Source organism: Macaca fascicularis, chromosome 6 (genome assembly GCF_037993035.2).
Source record: "Macaca fascicularis isolate 582-1 chromosome 6, T2T-MFA8v1.1".
NCBI lineage: Eukaryota > Metazoa > Chordata > Mammalia > Primates > Cercopithecidae > Macaca > Macaca fascicularis.
Window position 1 is genome coordinate 21,748,973 of NC_088380.1, and position 12,030 is coordinate 21,761,002.

A 12,030-nucleotide genomic window follows, 5' to 3' on the forward strand; every position below is an offset into this window, starting at 1 on the left:
CTCTTTAATATCTCATGCCTCTTCCAGCTTTATTACTCTGTGATTATGTGTTCATTTTTAAGGCATAATAAATAAGAAAAAAATGAGATTATTTGAGTTTACTTTTTCTAAAAGTTCCTTCTAGATGCAATAAATGAAGTTAGTAAAATGCAGTAAAAAGGCTATATAATATATATACTCTTTAAGAAAAAATGCTTAATATTTTTACCCCTTTAATTTGCTTTCATGATTCCATCCATGCATTTTGTTGTACTTATCATGGCAAAATTTATTTGTGAAGTATATATCGTAAAGTCTTGCTCTATGGTCAACAAACTTTAGTTAACTTTTAACTTTCAACATAACATTAGATATTCACCTCTCCATTTGTTTGGAGTTAAATTGTCACTGCTCATTTGCTTTTTTATCTAAATTAAGATTTTCTTTAACTCAACACAATAAACGCCATATATGCCAAGCCCACAGCTAACATCATACTCAACTGCGAAAAGCTGAAACATTATCCTCTAAGATCAGGAAGAAGACAAATATGCCCACTTTCCCTTTTTCTGTCAACATTGAAAGGGAAGTCCTAGTCTGAGAAATGAAGTAAGAGAACAATCTACAGGCATCTACATTGTAATAGAAGTTAAATCGTCCTTGTTTGCAGACACATGATCTTATATATAGAAAACTCTAAAGACTCCACAAAAAAACTGTTAGAACTAATAAGCAAATACAGTAAAGTTGCAGAATAAAAAACAAACAAAAATCACCTGTGTTTCTATGCACTACAAAGAAACTGAAAAGGAAATAATTAATCTAATTTATAACCATATGAAGAAAAATAAAGTACTTAAGGAAAAAATTTAACAAAGATAGTAAAAAAAAAAACCTTGTACACTGAAAACTACCCAAAACAATCTATGTATTCAATCCATAGCTATCAAAGTTCCAATGACAGTTTTTTATAGAACTAGAAAAACAATCCTAAAATTTGTATGAAGCCACAAAAAATTGACTAGCCAAAGCAATGTTGAGCAAAAAGAACAGAGCTTATTGCATCACATTGCTTAATTTCAAATGTAAAACAAAGCCATAGTAATCAGATCAGTATGGTACTGTTACAAAAATAAGACACATAGACCAATGGAATAGAATAGAGGACCCAGAAATAATTTTATGAATTTACAGTTAATGATTTCTGACAAAGATTCCAGTAACACACAATGGAGAAAGGATAATCTTTTCAATAAATGATGCTGAGAAATGCTAAGTTGATGTAAAATGTTCACACCAGAAAAATAATAACTGTGAGGTATTACATATTTTAATCAGCCAGATTTAAATATTCCACAGTGTATATACATGGAAAAACATCATGTACTTGATAAATATATACAGTTACATCTGTTAATTTAAAAGAAATGAATTAGGGGGAAATAAACGATGCTGAGAAAGCTGGATATTCACATGCAGAAGAATAACATTAGACTCTTATAACACAGAAAAACAATCAAATCAAAATATATTAAAGACTTACATTTCAGACCTGAAACTGTAAAATTACTAGAAGTAAATAGAGGGGGAAAAAAAGCGCCATGCCACTGACTTAATTAATACATTTTTTGGAGCTGAGTCTGTAAGTACTAGCAACAAAAGCAAAGTACACAAATGGGATTCGCAAACCGAAAAGCTCTACACAGAAAAGGAAACAGCCAACAGAATGAAGAGACAACGTACAAACGGGAGAAAATATTTTTAAACCGTACATTTAATCAGCTTAATATTCTATATGTAAGGAATTCAGACAACTCAATAGCAATAAAACAAATAACTTGATTTTTATAAATGGCCAACAGGTTTATTTGAAAAGGTTCAACATTACTAATTATTGGGGAAATTCAAATTACAATCACAATTCACTGATAATCACAATGAGGTAACATCTCACACCTGTGACTGAAATTCAATTACAATCACAATGAGGTAACACCTGACACCTGTGATTGAAATTCAATTATAATCACAATGAGGTAACGCCTCACACCTGTGACTGAAATAATGACAATCACAAGAGGTAACACCTCACACCTGTGACTGAAATCAATTACAAGCACAATGAGATAACACCTCACACCTGTGATTGAAGTTCAATTACAATCACAATGAGGTAACACCTCACACCTGTTAGAATGGCTATTCTCAAAAAGACAAAAAATGATAAGTGTTAAGAGAAGATGTGGAGAAAAGGGAACTCTTTTACAACCATAGTGAAAAACAGTATAGAGGTTCTTCAAAAACCTAAAAGTAAAACTATCATATGATCCAAATATATATATATCTCCAAAAGAAAGGAAATACATATATCAAAGTGAAATCTGTGCTCCCTTGTTTATTGCAACACTATTCATAATAGCAAAGTTATAGAATTAACTTAGTTGTCCAGCAGTGGATGAACAAAAGAAAATGTGGTATATATATGCAATGGAATATTCTTCAGCCATAAGAATAATGAAATCCTGTCGTTTGCAATAACAAATTGCATCATTAAACATTATATTAGATGAAATAAGCCAGGCACAGAAAGAAAAATACCACACGATCTCACTCATATGTAGAATCCCAAAATGTCAAACACATAAAAGTAGAAAGTAGAATAGCATTTACCAGGGACTGAGGTTAGGCGCTAGCTGGGGAGATGTAGGACCAAGGATTCAAATTTTCAGTTAGGCAGAAGGAAACATTCAAGCAACCTATTTTATAATATGGCAACTATAGTTAATAATAATGTATTTTATGCTTGAAAATTGCTAAGAGAGTAGATTTTAAGTGTTTTCACCCCCAAAAGCTATGTGAGGTAACACATATGTTAAATAACTCGATTCAGTCATTCCACAATACACACATATTTCAAAATATCACATCATACACAATAAATATATGATTTTTATTTGTTAATTTAAAAAGATATGATTTTAAAAAAGATTTGTTCTATTATTTCCCTTTGTTTCTGCTTACATTAATAACCCCTATATTTTATTATATGAATATGTTTTGTTTTCACACACGTAAACACATGTACACACACAGAATCTTTAACTGAAATGAAGAAGACTTGGCCAGGAAAGAGTTTAGGTTTGGGGAGTTGTTACATATACAAGTGGAAAAGAACAGCTGTTAGATTTGTTTAAATATCTGGAACTTAGAGGAGGAGATGGAGTTGGAGAGAGAAATGGGAGTCATCAGAAAATATTTCACAAGTCTCGGAGACTGGATCATTTTGTCTGAGGAGACGGTAAAGACGGAGTAGCGGAGAGGGCTTAGAGCTCAGCCCTGCGGCACCCTAACAGCATCACAGAGTGAAAAGGTTCACCAAAGGAGACTAAAAAGTATTCTGTGTGACCATGGGGGAAAGCCAGAAAACAACCACAAATGCAAAATCATCTCCCTCGACCCTCCACCAAAACAACAACAACAACACCACCACCACCTAAGTGAGTGAGACTCGATGAAAGCTAAAGGAAACATGTTTCAAGAAAAATGGGTTATTTCCAATGCCACTATGAAGTCAAGGATAAATACCGAGTACTGATTACAGGTTCTGGCAAAATTTTAAAATATTTATGAGCCAGTTAAGTGTTATTTTAGTGTTTATGATGTCAAAGTTGTATTTGTTGTGATAGAGAATAGGTGGAAATGGAGATCGTACATATTCATAGCTGTTATTCTAAGTTTTGTTGTAAAAAGTTGAGCCAAATGAGGAGATAACCAGAAATCTACGTGCATTCAATGTACTCTTGTGTATTTTATTTTGTTATTTAAATGGAGGATATTCAGTATGTGTATATGATTATGGACAAAAAAATAGATAATGATTGCAAAACTGAGGTCCATAAAAGGTAAGAAGGGACAGATCCAGCGGTTGGTAGAATGTCTGGATTTAAATCGGGGAGGGCTACTTCCCTGAGTAATAGAAGATGCGTTTGATTATATGAGTTTGGAGGCATGCAGGCTGGGTCTATATGCTTTGTCTGTGAATATGGTGTGAGGTAATAAATGGTCATGAGGTATGAAACATTCTTCTGGGAAACAGGAAAAGTTACATATGAGGAAACTGTTGGATAATTGTCTAGGTTTATGAAGTTAAAATGTCAAAATGTGATTCATCCTAAATTTGAGGTCAATCCAATCATCATCATGTATTTGGCAATAATCAGCTACTTGGGGTTTAATTCCAGAAAATGTATCAGTAAATTTACTCCTCTGAGTTTCTAACAGAGGAGTACAAGAGAAGGATGACTCAACAGAAGAACTCAAGAGTGAATCAAGTCAATGTTGAGAGGACTACTCTGTGCAACCTATGCCAGGTAATAAGATGAAAATCTGAGGGGTGTCATGTCTCTACCTTACATTCCCTCAGTTGACTTCAACTTATAACTACAGGTGCAGTAAACCGTTCACATGCATGCTGATAGTTTCCTTCCTCAAGTGCCACTAGTTCTCAGCTTATCTGCCTTATCTGCCTTAAGGCTTTCTCTCTCTCTTTTTTTTTTGGGGGGGGGGGGTATGGAGTCTCGCACTGTTGCCCAGGGCTGGAGAGAAATGGCGTGATCTCAGCTCACTGCAACCTTCGCCTCCCGGGTTCAAACAGGAGACTTCAGCCTCCCGAGTAGCTGGGATTACAGGTGCCCACCACCACACATGGCTAATTTTTTGTATTTTTAGTAGAGACAAGATTTCACTATGTTGCCCAGGCTGGTCTCAAACTCCTGACCTCGTGATCCACCTGCCTCGGCCTCCCAAAGTGCTGGGATTCCAGGCGTGAGACACTGCATGTGGCCAAGGCTTTTTCTAACACTTCAATATTTTTCTCAGCTTATATTCACAATACTTATCATCTGACAATAACAAGAATTGAGCCCCATATACAAATCTCAACCAATGACATTGTGGAATCATTGAGTAAATTCACCAACTTCTACACCCTTCTATGGAAAATTCTAAAGTGTGTCTTGCACACTTCCACAGAGGATCTTCAGGAAGCTTGTGCTGCATTTGTCTATTGTAATACATGGATTATTATTGCACACTGTATCTGCTTCTTCTTTTCTTTAATTCACTTTTCCCACATCCTGAGTTTTTCTTCTTGAAATCACCTCACAAATAAACCACACGCACAACCCCCCAAGCACTTAGATTGCAGTGTTTCCTTTAGTGGAATGCCAACCAGGACAGAGGGTGGTCATGGAGAGTGAAGTGTTGAGGATGCTGGATTAAAATAATTGTAGAGGTAAATAATTGATTCGGTTATTGTACTAAACTGTGTAACTTGGAAAGATGGGAAGTGATGCTTGGATGATGATAGATAGAAAAGAGATTTAAGAGGTAGTGAAACTAAGTTTTTACCTCTAAGGAAGGCTTGGAGTGTAACTAAAATGAGTGATTTGCTCATGTGTGGCTAGAAAAAAGTGGTGATAAGTATTGGTCAGATTATCTATGTGGATACTGACACTGCTAAAATCATAATGGGGTGACGGGCATGGTGGCTCACGCCTGTAATCGCAGCACTTTGAAAGGCCGAGATGGGTTGATCATTTGAGGTCAGGAGTTCGAAACCAGCCTGACTGACATGGTGAAACCCCATCGCTACTAAAAATACAAAAAAAATTAGTGGGGTGTGGTGACACAAGCCCGTAGTCCCAGCTACTTGGGAGGCTGAGGCAGGAGAATCACTTGAACCTGGGAGGCAGAGGTTGCAGTAAACCAAGATCACGCCACTGCACTCCAGCCTGGGTGACAGAGTGAGACTCCATCTCAAAAAATAGTAATAATAATGGGCTCGATGGTTATGATTCAGAGCTAAAATCATAAGTAGAAGATTGGGAATAACAAGAAAGTTTGTAGGGAACTTAGACAGATAATATTTACTTTATAGAGATAGGACATATGAAGGGGAAAGAAAGAGAAACAGAAAACCACAAGCGGGACCAAAGAGGACATCCAAACAACATAGTCTTCCAAATTTTTTCAGTGTGGGTTTTACAGAAAATGCTTCCACTGTGAATGCTGCAAGAGAACACTGCTAGAAATGAAGGCCTAATATAGCTGGTCTAGGGCTCTGCCAAGAACTTGGGGGCGGGGTCGGGGGGGCAGCAGTTGAATGTGAGATGAGAGATGAAGACTCTAATGCTACTTGGCTTATCAATAGGAATTAGCAACAACTCTGTGCAACACTATAGGAATTGCAAGCAGCAAAGTGTTCATGGCAAGAGGATGACTCCAGGTTCCTTTTGCAAAAGGAATTTTAAGAGGTCTGGAACAGTAATCTTTACTGTGCTACTAATGTGTTGTGACCCTGGGCTAGGTTCTTAACCTTTATTTTATCTGCTTTAGTTTCTTCAATTTATAAAATGCAGATGAGACAATGTTGTGTGGGTTAATTAGTGTTCCTAAAATATTGAACATTATTAAATGTAGTTAGAAGCACTAATTACTCACACTGACAAAGAGGCAAGGTTTGGGATAGAGGCAACTGCGTTTGTGATAAGAGTATCGAGTGCCCTTTAACCTCTTAATTTCATATGTGTCTTGACTTTCCTAACAAGACGTTTCCTGCTTTGATGTCAATAAATTGAACAAATCTTACTAGCACATGAAGACTGATATCAGCCAAGTGAATATTTTGTTAATATTCCCTATATAACCCAGTGTAATTAATACTATGATAATAGACAAAGTGATATAGTAAATAGTGCTTGTGATCTCAGGTCAAAAAAAATAATTGGAGTGCCCCATAATTGTATGTGTGTGACCGACCTTGGGCTAATTTGAATCTCAGAGCATTCACATGGATTCAATAATAATAATAACTGAAATATACATGATCATCTCTTATTCAGAATAGTTGTAAGGCTTCAGTGAAATGGTATTATCTTAAAATATTTTTGAACTGCAAATGAATAACTAACTATCATTACTATTTGTTTGTTCTAATTCTTCCCATCAAACTTAAGAAGAAGATTTCTGTGCTTGTCCTTCCTTCCTGTACCTGTGATTGTAAGAAGAGCTACTTTGTCAATTTATTCAGTCATTCATCCATCCATTTATTCAATGATCAAGTATTATATATCTTAACATGTTGGAATTGAGCCTGAGGTAAAGAAAAATATAATAGGTAGTCCTTGTACCCAAGGGATTCACATGCATTTAAAAATAATTATAATGCATGATGCTGTCATGTTAGTATTATAAATACCACACAGACATGTTACAAAGTTGTACAATCTCAGCAGCTTATAAATATATGCATATATTATCTCATAGTTTCTTTCTTTCTTTTTTTTTAGACGGAGTCTCGTTCTGTCGTCAGGCTGGAGTGCAGTGGTGCAATCTCGGCTCACTGCAACCTCTGCTGCCTAGGTTCAAGTGATTCTACTGCCTCAGCCTCCTGAGTAACTGGGATTACAGGGGTGTGCCACCGTGCCTGGCTAATTTTTGTATTTTTGGTAGAGACGGGTTTCGCCATGTTGGCCAGCCTGTCTTGAACTCCTGATCACAGGTGATCCACCTGCCTCAACCTCCCAAAATGCTGGGATTACAGGCATGAGTCACTGTGCCCTGCCTCATAGTTTCTGTAGGTCAGGAATCTGGGTATAATTTAGCTGGATATTCTACTGGGAATCATGTAAACCTACAATTAAGGGTCCACCCAGAGTTCATTCTCAGCTAGAGGTTCAACTGGGGATCAATCTACATCTAAACTTCAGGTCATTGGTATAATTTATTTCCTGGTGACTGTACAATGACTGAAGGCTCTAGCACTTTGTTGGCCGATGGCTAGGGACTGCTCATAGTTCTTAGAAGTTGCTTACAATTTCTTGCCATTTGGGCTTCTTCAACATGACCACTTTCATCATTAAAACAGCATAAAGATTTGTCACCTTAAAGAGAGTCCAATTCCTCTTTTAGGAGCTTTAACCTGATTATATTAGACCTACCTAGGATAATCCCCTTTTTTTGATTCACAGCATAAACTGATTTGTAAAACTTAATTACATCTGCAAAATCCTTGCTCTTTGTCATATTCTATTGGCAGGAAGCAAGACACAGGTCCTGCTCACACTCGGAGGGAGAATATTCTAGATGATGTGAACACCCTGGGAGCCACTTCTAGGATCTGTCCACAACAAATGTGAAAGAGTCTGAGTTTCAAAAAAATGAAGCTTTAATTAACACTAACAATAAAAATAAGAATTAACATTAGGAGGTCTTACATTCTCAAGGTTATGGACAAAAGTGAACAAATACAGGTTGAATTTCCCTTCTCCAAAATGGCGAGGACCAGCTGTGTTTCAGATTCTAAACTTTTTTAGGCTTTTGAAATATTAGTATATACACGGTGAGATATCTTGGGGATGGGACCCATGTCTAAACAGGAAATTCACTTATGTTTCATAACACCTAAAACACATAGCCTGGACATAATTTACACAATGTCTTAAATAATTTTGTGCATGAAACAAAATATTGACTGTCTTTTGACAGACCCATCACAAGAGGTCAGGTGTGAAATTTTGCACTTGCAACATCATGTCAGCTCTCAGAAAGTTTTGAAATTCGGGGCATTTTAAATTTCAGATTAGAGATGCTCAACTCATCCTTCAATTTTATTAGTTATATAGAATCTATAATCACAATATTATGTAGTAATAATTAAAAAAATAAAGAAGGAAGGGAATAGCAAATTCTCTGAGTGAGTAGGAGGATCGGTTATTTTTTATAGGGTGATCAGTGGTAACCTGTCTGACACAGATATTGTATTAGTCCATTTTCACATTGCTGTAAAGAACTGCCTGAGACTGGGTAATTTATAAAGGAAAGAGGTTTAATTGACTCGCAGTTCAGTATGGCTGCAGAGGCCTCAGGAAACTTACAATCATCGGGGAAAGCAAAGGGGAGCAAGGCACAAGGGCAACAAGGAGAATGAACACAGGAAGAACTACTAAACACTTACAAAACCATCAGACCTCATGAGAACCCAGTCCCTATCATAAGAACAGCATGGGGGAAACTGTCCCCATGATCCAATTACCTCCACCTGGTCTCTCCCTTGACACGTGGGGATCATGGGGATTATGAGGATGAGAATTCAAAATGAGATGTGTTTGGGGCCAGCAGCCGTAACCATATCAGATATGTTTAGGCAGATGCCTGAAGGAAGCCATGCAAATATCTGGTGGGAGAATATTCCAGGTTGGGAAGTATATTTAATGACATATTCAACTAAGACTTTGAATTTTACTCCAAGAGAAATAGGAAAGCATTGGGAGGGGCCATTAAAAAGGATTGTTCAGACATTGCATATAGAAGGTGACATTGGTAAGAGATAAGGAAGTAGGACCTAGTTATCACATTACTGCAGAGACCCAATTGAAAGGTGAGTTTCACTTGGTGTTTGAATACTTATTAATGAGTGAGTGGTTAAATCTCAGGTACATTTTCAAGATAAAACTGGCACAATTTGTGGATAGATTGGTTGTGGATAGGGATGCCAAAGATTTTGCAAGCACAAGAAAGGTGTTGTCATAAGCTTAGAGGGAAAAATCTTTGTAGAAACTTGCACAAAGCATTCGTTTCTAAGTATTGATCCCTGCATCACCCCATTATTTAAAGAACAGGAAGATTAGGAAAACTATCAAGAAATACAAAATAGAGATGAATCATACAAATAAGGGAGATACTATAACGTGGAGTCCCAGAAGTTGGGGATCAAATATGTATAAAATTGAAGTAATATTATTTAACTTTCTTTTCTTTCTCAGCCACCTGCAGATAGTAGAAAAGTCAGAAGTGTTAGATTAATCATGGTTGTAGTTATGTAGGCATATAGTATAAAGAACGAGTCCGGTCACGGTGGCTCACACCTGTAATCCCGGCACTTTGGGAGGCTGAGGCGAGTGGATCACGAGGTTGGGAGTTTGAGACCATCCTGGCCAATATGGTGACACCCCATCTCTACTAAAAATACAAAAAGTAGCCAGGCATGGTGGCATGCGCCTGTAGTCTCAGCTACTCGGGAGGTTGAGGTGGGAGAATCGCTTGAACCCGGGAGGCGGAGGTTGCAGTGAGCTGAGGTCGGGCCACTGCACTCCAACCTGGGTGACAGAGCAAGACTCTGTCTCAAAAAAAAAAAAAAAAGAATGATAAGGGTAAAGGGTTTAAGGGTATATATAAGGGAGTGATTCTTACGGATGACAGATTCACAGTTTGGAAGAAAGGGAAAACAGAACGCAGGGGTCAGAGGTGACAGACTCTTTGCTTGACCACTCTAATTAGGCTCCTGATCCTTCTCCTAGGTCCATTTGTGCACTCTTCTGTAAAATCCAGTGTTAGCAAGAACACTGCTAAGTCAGGTTAGCAAGAATCTCCTATCTTTGACATCTGAACACCCTCAATATCTGATCCTCATTCTCAACTATTCCCCAAGTGATTTTTGATTACCTAGGTCTGTCTTTGCTAGAATCCTGTTAGTTCAGTTTAACTGTTATTCTAAGCCTAATTCATAGTGTGATCTTGGGAGCTGTCCTTGTCTTTGGAATAGAGGCAACCAGAGGGAATAATTGCAGAAATATTGACTTTCTTCATTTCTTCTTTAGTTCTAAATGTATCTCAGATTCTGAAAATGAAACACCATATAATTTCTTTTTCAGATTTATCTTTATTAATTGGAATCAGCAAAGAATTAATAAAATCAAAAGGTACTCTAGTCACCAAGGGGGCAGTGATTTGTCTGACATTAGTGAATGGCTTGGCTTTTAATATAAAATATTTTTATGAAAGAAAATGTTGCTGACTTGTGTATAAGGTAATTAACTTTTCAGGCTAGCTTCAAAGCATTTATGTTTCTTTAAAAAACATATTTCTGTTCAACCAGTGTGGAAGACAGTGTGGCAATTCCTCAAGGATTTAGAAACAGAAATACCAGATTGAGCCAGCAATCCCATTACTGGCTATATACCCAAAGGATTAGAAATCATTCTACTATAAAAATACATGAACATGTATGTTTATTGTGGCACTGTTCACAATAGCAAAGACTTGAAAGCAAGCCAAATGCCCATCAATGCTAGACTGGATAAAGAAAATGTGGCACATATACACCATAGAATACTATGCAGCCATAAAAAGTGATGAGTTCATGTCCTTTTTAGGGACATGGATGAAGCTGGAAAACATCATTCTTAGCAAACTAACACAAGAACAGAAAACCAAACACTGCATGTTCTCACTCGTAAGTGGAATCTGAACAATGAGAACACATGGACACAGGGAGGGGAACATCACACAGCAGGGCCTGTCAGGGGGTGGGGGGCTGGGGGAGGGATAGCGTTAGGAGAAATACCTAATGTAGATGATGGGTTGTTGGGTGCAGCAAACCACCACGGCATGTGTATACCTATGTAACAAACCTGCACATTCTGCACATGTATCCCAAAACTTAAAGTGTAACTTTTAAAAAAGAATATGTATATATATATTCATACACACACACACACACATATATATGTATATATATTTCTGGCCAGGTGCAGTGGCTCCTGACTCTTATCCCAGCACTTTGGGAGGCCCAGATGGGCAGAGAGTTCAAGACCAGCCTGAGCAACATGGCAAAGCCTTGTCTCTACAAAAAGTAAAAATAATGATAATAAAAAAAGCTAGGCCTGATGTGCACTTGTGGTCCCAGCTACTCAGTAGGCTGAGGCAGGAGAATCATTTGAACCCGGTAGGCAGAGGTTGCAGTGAGTTGAGATCATGCCCCTGCACTCCAGCCTGGGTAACAGGGTGAGACTCTGTCTCAAAAAAAAAAAAAAAAAAAAAAAAAGATTAAAATAAAAATATATTTCTAAGTAATTTGTTTGAATTTTATAAAGCAGGGTCCAGTTATTACAGGTATTACAGAAGCTGTACTTGCTATTCAGTAGTATGATGTTTTGCTATCTCTGTCCTCTCAATAACTTCTGGTTACGGATACAAGGACATGGAACGGTA